This window comes from Ixodes scapularis, unplaced genomic scaffold, assembly GCF_016920785.2.
Source record: "Ixodes scapularis isolate PalLabHiFi unplaced genomic scaffold, ASM1692078v2 PGA_scaffold4__175_contigs__length_147842914, whole genome shotgun sequence".
NCBI classification, from domain to species: domain Eukaryota; kingdom Metazoa; phylum Arthropoda; class Arachnida; order Ixodida; family Ixodidae; genus Ixodes; species Ixodes scapularis.
The window spans coordinates 30324296-30332593 of NW_024609879.1; the positions used below are offsets into that span (position 1 = coordinate 30324296).

Sequence of the window (8298 nt, forward strand, 5' to 3'; positions counted from 1 at the left end):
AAGGGGGATATTAAGGGATTGATAAGTACTTTGCAAACAGACGCTTAGTGGTCTAACAATGCTCGGCTTGTTTTCGAAAAGCTGTGAGCTTCTGCAAGTATGAAGGGCACTGTAGGAGGGATGTTTTGGATTTGAAAATACTTTGTAAGCATAAGAGACGCTGAGGTACTGCCTCCGCTTCTCGAGGGACATTTGATGCGTATCAACATACAAACTCTTCAAAGGAGATGTGCGAAATGCACCTGTAGAAAGTCGTAGTCCAAGGTGGTGTATTGGGTCAAGCATCTTAAGAGCAGATGGCCGCGCTGACCCATATACTACTGCACCATAGTCGAGGCGGGATCGAACTAAGGAGTTATACAGTTGCAGGAGACAGCGCCTATCAGAACCCCACGACATATGCGACAGCACCTTTAGGATACTTGATGACATCAAGCATTTCCGTTTTAAAGTTTTCAGATGGGGCACAAAGGTAAGTTTCTTGTCAAAAATCACACCCAAAAATTTGTGTTCTTGCTGGACTGATATTTCAATGCTGTTAAGATGCAAGGAAGGATCAAGAGACAATCCCCGGCGTAATGAAAAAGGAACGCAGACTGTTTTTTCAGGAGAAAATTTGAAGCCATTTTCGTCTGCCCACTTACACATTCTATTGATTGTAAGTTGCAACTGTCGTTCACAACTGGAGAGGTTACAGGAAGACACAGAGATTTGCACATCATCCACATATAGAGAGTAATTTACTGATGATGGCATAACCTTAGCTAGACTGTTAATCTTTACAGCAAAGAGGGTAACGCTCAGCACTCCTCCTTGAGGAACACCATTTTCTTGAGAGAAAACATCTGACAGTGTGGAGCCCAATCGGACTTGAAAAGTTCTTTCGCTGAGAAAACTCTGTATGCACTGAAGCATGCGGCCCCGCACACCACAGTCGTACAAGTCACGAAGTATTCCGTACCTCCATGTGGTATCATATGCTTTGTGCAAATCAAAAAACACTGAGACACAATGCTGCCGGTGTACAAATGCCTCACGTATAGCCGTCTCTAGACGAACCAAATGATCTGTGGTCGCTCGTCCCTCCCGAAAGCCGCACTGGTTTACATCAAAAAAATTCTCAGTCTCTAAGAAATGGACAAGACGACGATTCACAAGCCGCTCATAAGTTTTCCCTAAGCAACTTGTGAGTGCGATGGGGCGATAGCTTGTAGGAGTGGAAGGGTCTTTCCCTGGTTTCAAAAAAGGGATTATGTGGGCATGTTTCCAGCAACGAGGAAAGGCAGCAGCTTGCCATAGATGATTAAAAAAAGTTAACAGACCGTTCATAGATTCAGGGGACAGTTTCCTTAACATTTCATAGTGGCATCTGTCTGGCCCTAGTGCAGACTGCTTTTTTGCACCAAGAGCAACCTTGAGTTCGCACATTGTGATTGGTCTATTGTAAAAATATGAACCACCCTCTGACATCGAGATGGGCTGCTTTTCAACCGTCGACTGAAACTTCTTGAATTTTTCGCTGAAATTTGAGGAGCTACTAATAAGCTGAAAATGCTCCCCAAGAACATTTGCATGATCTTGCAGTGATACAGAGGGGGAAGAAAACAGAGGAGTTCGGAAAGATTGGTAATCTCCTCGAACTTTCCGCAGGCGATCCCAAACTTCTTCAACTGGAACAAAGCTATTTAGAGAAGATATATAGTTTTTCCATGATGTCCTCTTCGCCTGTTTCCGTGTCCAACGTGCCTTGGCCCTATACTTTTTAAATTCAATCAGGTTAAAAGCAGTGGGATAACGGCGAAATATACCCCATGCCTGGTTCTGTTTCCTGCGAGTGACAGTGCAGTCCTCATTCCACCAGGGTTTGCATCTCCGGGGTAGGACACCGGATGTTTGAGGAATAGAACATGCAGCAGCATTAATTAGACATTCAGTGACAAACATTGTCGCTTCCTCTGGGGACATACTGCGAAAGAGTGATGGATCCAGTACGGCATTTAAACCAAAAAGAGCCCAGTCAGCCTTCTCTAATTTCCACTTTGGAAGGCGGGTCGCAAGCGACGGAAAAGGTATTGAGCTTTCTAAAATTATGGGGAAATGATCGCTGCCAAATGGATTATCTAAAGCCTTCCATGAAAAGCACGGAAGTAAAGCTGGTGATGATCTGGAAAGGTCTATTGATGTAAAGGTGCTATGAGCAGCACTAAAAAACGTTGGCTCCTTTTTATTCAGAAGACAGAGCCCGGTGGATAATAAAAGTCGTTCAATAACTCCACCACGGGAATCCTGACGAACACTGCCCCACGATGGGGTGGTGGGCGTTAAAATCACCTAAAATTAAAAAAGGCTTAGGCAGCTGATCTATGAGTCCTTGTAGCTCGTGGAGCTGCAATGGAACGTTGGGTGGCAGGTAGAGAGAGACGAGGGTGGCGAGTCGGTCAAGGAGAACGCGAACTGCTACTGCCTCGAGTGGTGTTTGTAGGGGAACCTGCGCACACACAACCCCGCTCTGCACTACTACTGCGACACCACCAGAAGGGTTAGAAGAAGGGCGGTCCTTCCTAAAAACCTGGTGACGGCGTAAGACCTGTGTGTGTTTGTCATTCAGATAGGTTTCCTGTAAACAGAGTGCCACAGGGTGAAGCTCCTCGAGAAAAAAATTAACGTCGTCAATATTACAAAGAAGGCCACGGCAGTTCTATTGCATGATACCCAATTGTTTACTCATAGCAGTGCTAAAATTAAAATAAACTTTAACTTATAAACTGCAAGAATGGGTAAAAATGGGTTACTAAGGCTTAAAATCAATTTTTATGCGAGGAGCATTTTTCTTTTTCGCGCAATCATTCTGCTTCCCACTAGAGGTAGTGGGAGCAGCGAGGGAGGACTCCGATCCCGAGAGGATAGCCTCGTCGTCGGATCTGAGCCCACACTCTTTCATGGGCTCTTCCGGTGGTGTCGTCAGTTGACCCTTGGGGGTCAACTGCTCCGACGTCTCACCGGGCTTCCTCAGGGCAGTGGTTCGGGGTGGCTGGCCCCGGCCCCGGGGGAACACAGAGGCAGGGGGGGCCAACCCCTGCTCTGGGGTGGATGCTGACGGGCCAGCACCCTCCCTGGGTTTGGAACGTGGTGCCGTTGGCACCGTTCCCATGGGTTTGGATGGGGACTCTGCCGGGACCCGCAGATCGTCTGGAGACGTCTGGGTTCCCAGCGATGCCATAACTGGCCGTGCAGGTCCCCTACGCACGACCTCGGCATATCCGCCTTTCGCCAAGAAAGAAAACTGTTTTTTTGCTTTATGGTAGGCAATATTTTCCTTTGCCTTTACAGCAAGGACTTCTTTCTCTTGCTTCCACAATCAGGGGTGGAAGCGGGCTAGAGCCTTTTGTATCAGGGCTGGGAGCAGCAAAAGTCCCACTTTGGAGCAGTTTTGGAGCAGTAAAACGCTCGCTTTAGAGCAGCTCGGGAGCAGCAAAAATAAGTTTTGTAGCCGTAGAAGTAGGTTTTGCAGCAGGTCACGGAGGTCAAACAAATGTCTAAAAGTGATTTGTTGTTTCTAAATGTGAAAATGTAGCAAAAATATATGCATGCACATCCCAGAATAATTTTCAAGCAACATACATACACACCTTTCTATTTCTATTGCATTGAAATATGGAATATTGGCAATTTATGCAAAGGAAAAGCTTTGAGAACCATTCCGGCAGCAGCCAGAGTCATGATAGACTTTATATGGTAGGCCCCGACAAAAAAAGCCTAACTTGAGCCACGCCAGTACAAAACCGTCTACTTAATAGACCAATTGTAAACATGTATCCAGAAAACTAAACCACTGCAAGGTGTCAGATAAACTACCTTCGCTGACTACAGTTTTTGTTTAATAAAGAATACGCATGTTCAATCACTACTTAAAAAGCCCTATATCAAGTTTAGTAACAAAATACAAGGCTACTGACATTTGACAAAAATTCAGATGCAAAATAAAATGTGTATTTTATATCTTTAGACTACCACAGTCACTCGTACATATGCAGCTTTAAGCATCGACTAGAAGAGCAACGCAACCTTATGTACTCCATAAAGTGCTGTGCATTGCGTGTCTCCATAAAAAAAATAATTAAGGTACCACAACATGTTTCAGAATAAAGCAGTCCTTGCTGACCTGTTTTCATTAAATACAAATGTTCTTAATCCCTGTTCATAAATTACAGTAATCCCTACACCCAAGTTAACATACAAAGCTATATCTATATTACTTTGGATGGAAAAATATATTGTCATAAAGATATCACAGCCACTAATACATATGCAGCATAAACACTGACTAGAAGAGCCCACAGGCTCCATGTTAAAAAAAAAAGGGGTTGTGACTAAGCTGAATCTGTGTAATTTAGAAACAACTGAAGTTCACCTTTTTTTTCCCAGTTTGAAGAGCAGAGTCAATTTCTTTTATGCGCTCGAGTACTTTGGGCAGTTTAGAGTTCACATCTCTGAGCAGGAGGTGTTCACTCTCCACCTTGTCCATGTCCTTAACTGCCTCACCCTTGCTTATGAGTTCTTGTGCACTCAGTAGGAGTGCTTTAAGAGAAGACAGTTTGAACGAGACTGAAAATGAGATGTAGCTGATCAGGCGCTGATCCCTGCGGGGCAGGCTGCCTTCTTACGTGACAAAAAGCCCACCAACTTCTCTCTACCCTACCCAACCCAACCCAACCCAACCCCCAACCCCCCCCCCCCCCCAACCAGATACACCTATACCCGAAACTTATTCGAGTAGAGTGGCTATAGCAAGTCAAGGTACGTTCTTGACAGGAATCGGCAGCGCGGGAGTGTTGTACGGCATTTCTGATGTCACCCCCACTCCTCCACGCTAAAGGAAAGAAACTAAAAAGTGTGTAGCACTGCCAATTAACCAACTCGCTTAAGATCGCGGGTATTGTTTTCGCCAGTGGTCTGACGGCGGGAGACAACACACGACAGCGTGCAAATTCAAGCACACAATCAAATCAAATCAAATCAAATCAGCTTTTATTTTCCATCACATGATGGGGGATACCAAGAGAAAAAGCTGCTTATATGCAGCTTGACGAGCCCCTGGCACCTCTACATGGCAGACAACGCAACAAGAGATCATTTAATAAACAAATAAATCTAGAAAAACAATACAATGTGCATTTTTATACAATGTTAATAAAGCATAGAATGTGAATTTTTTTATACAATGTTAACGATGCTATTTTTATTAAGTGAAGTGATATCAATTTCTAGCGATGCGACATGATTTAGTAAGTGAGGAAGTGCATGTTTAATTCTTTGATGTCCAAAGTTCGTACGTGATCTTGGTATTTGCCATGGATGTATTTGACGGGTTCGATAAATTGGAATTTTCAAATGAAGGTCAGCAAGGTTCAGAAATGTTTCGGATTTACATTTTAGGGCCGATTGGTACGTTCATATTAAGCGTTGACTGTAAAGTTTTGACACGTCGGTTATGGAAAATTTATCAAAGAGAGGCAATGATGGTGAGGTCGTAGGAACATTGGCTATTGCACGAAGAGCTTTTTTCTGCAGCACGCGGAGCAAATTTAAGTTGGTTAAACCAGTGGATCCCCCTATCAGATGCGCGTATCCTAAGACGGGGAAAAATAATGATTTAAAAATTTGAAGTTTGATATTGGTAGGTAAAATGTTTCTATATTTGTTTCTTACTCCAACTATTTTTGAAAGTTTAGTACGAACATATTTAACATGTTCAGACCAGGACATGTTAAAGGAAAAAAATACACCCAGAGTTTTGACATTTTCAACACAATGAATAATATCAGAACCATATTTGAAAGGAAGGGATAAATTTGAGTTCTAGAATGTAGTTGAAATATTACAGCCTTGCTCTTATTAGTATTTATATGGAGGGAGTTAATTTCGCATCAACATTTTAATTTAGATAGAACAATATTTGCTCTGGTAACAAGATGTTCATAATTTTTATCAGAAACGGTTATACTCGTATCATCTGCGTAAATTATAAAATTTACATCAGGGTCAATAGTTACAATATCGTTAATATAAAAAAGAAATAGAAGTGGTCCCAGAATGCTTCCCTGGGGAACACCAGAATTAATACCTAGCAAAGAGGACATATGGTCGTTGATTGAAACATATTGCCGACGACTTTGAAAATATGATTTTAAGAAAGAAAGAGAAACACCCCGAAAACCATATAAAAATAATTTATCTAAAAGAATACCATGATCAAGACAGTCGAACGCTTTACTGAAATCTAAGAATATACCGACTGTTGACAACTTTTCTTCTAAATTGTCCAGTATTATCTCTTTTTGGTGTAGGAGTGCACACTCGGTTGACCTGAATTTCCTGAAACCAAATTGAGAGTCAGTTAGGAGTTTATGCTTATTTGAAAAATTTGTAATTCGCGTGTGCAGAATTTTTTCGAGGCCTTTTGAGAAAATGGGAAGAATAGAAATAGGTCGGTAGTTCCCTATGCAATTTCTATCTCCTTTCTTGAACAATACTATTACTTTCGCGGTCTGCATACCCATGGGAAATATTCCTGATGTCAGAGCAAGGTTGTAAATATGTGTTAAACAAGGCGCAATGATATCTATGACAAGTTTAACAGGTTTAATGTTTATGTTATCAACATCGCAACTGTTGTTGTTGCGTAAATTGGCCATCGCCGCATAAACTTCGTGTTCATCGGCAGGATAAAAAAATATTGTCTCAGAAACTCTTGGTATATTATTTCCTGCGTCACTACAGTAAGTTCCTGACCCAATGTTTACAAAATAATGATTAAAAGCATCTGAAAGTGCAGAACCAGATTTTTCTATTCCATCAATACTTAAAGATTCTATTTTAGAACAATTTGTTTTTTTACCGAAGAGAGCACCAAGCCTCTTCCAAATTAAGTCCGAGTGTTTCATACATACTGAGTCAAAAAGATTGTTGTAGTAGCTACGTTTTGAACGCTTCAAATCTGGGTTCAGACGGTTTCTCAACGTCTTAAATTTTGCAAGCACAACTAAGTTTCGGGTCTTTAAAAAATCTTTATATAAGCAAGCTTTGATATGCATACGCATCGAAACCAAAACCAATGATGGTTTTGGTTTCGTTTTGATAAGAGAAATTGAGCTCGAGAACGGATGTGCCTGTGCTCGCGATTCTTCACGGCTAAGCGTCCAAATATGGTAGGCTACCAAATAACAGGTAAAGCTAGTAAAGACCACTTCCTTCTGCTCATGTTAATGGCCAAGGTAGCCCACCGGTGCCGAGGCACCAACTCCCACGATCACAGCAAATCGGGACCACGGGCAACTGCATGCGCGCTCCAACCGCGCCAACCAACTATGCCCGAAACCAAACCGATGTGTTCGTATATCAAACTCTTTGTAGTAAAAAACGACATCGCACTCTCGATGAACTAAAATCGACGCCTCGCCCTGAGGTTAGACATGGTTCGGAGCCCCAGTCGAGTTGGTACAAGTCACCCGCAGTGACACCTAAGCAAAAGTACACACAACATGGTGGCCCGTGGCCAACCGTTTTCCGCTAAATTTAGAGAAAACACAAAAAAACAAGTTGAAATTGGCATTTCGGAGCAGGGTGGCGCAGGGAAGTGAATTGGCGCAGGGTGGCGCAATTGGCACAGTGCTTCCACCCCTGCACAATGGACAGGAGCGGGAGTATGCCGGGTGCGGACCGTCCAATTGGCGCATTTTGGACTGTTATCACAACTGTCAGCAACATGCTCTCTGCTGGAGCACTTGGCGCAAGTGTCGGCTCCCCTACAGCTCCGTGACCCATGGCCGAACCGTTGGCACTTAAAGCACCTCTGAGGGTTCGGCACATAGGGCCGTACACGGCACCGTAGGTAGCCAACCTTCAGAGTTTCTGGTAGTGTAGTCGAATCAAAGGTCAGAATGACGTGTTTGGTTTTCCGTTCAACGCCGTCTCGGCGGATGGTGATGCGGCGTGCAGCTACCACCCCTTGGCCAGAGAGGCCCTCAACGATCTCTGCCTCAGATGGTTCAAGTAAGTCATCCTCAGAGATGACTCCCTGTACGGTGTTCAGCTTGCGATGAGGTGTTACACTGACTTTGTAATCTGCGACGGAGTTCAAAGCTAGGAGAGCTTCACTTTGTTGTTTTGTATTAGTTTCGACAAGAAGGTCACCTGATGCCATCTTTTTGGCATTAAAATTTATTCCAATAATACCTTCAAGCACCTTTGATACGAGAAAGGGGGATAATTTTGCAAGTGGCTTTTCGTCCTCTGAGT

At 43.3% G+C, this 8298-nt stretch overlaps 1 pseudogene; it reads right to left on the reverse strand.

Moving 5' to 3' along the window:
• Positions 1-5017: 5017 nt before the first annotated feature.
• On the reverse strand, positions 5018-5888 carry LOC120840640 (annotated as a pseudogene).
• Positions 5889-8298: the final 2410 nt, after the last annotated feature.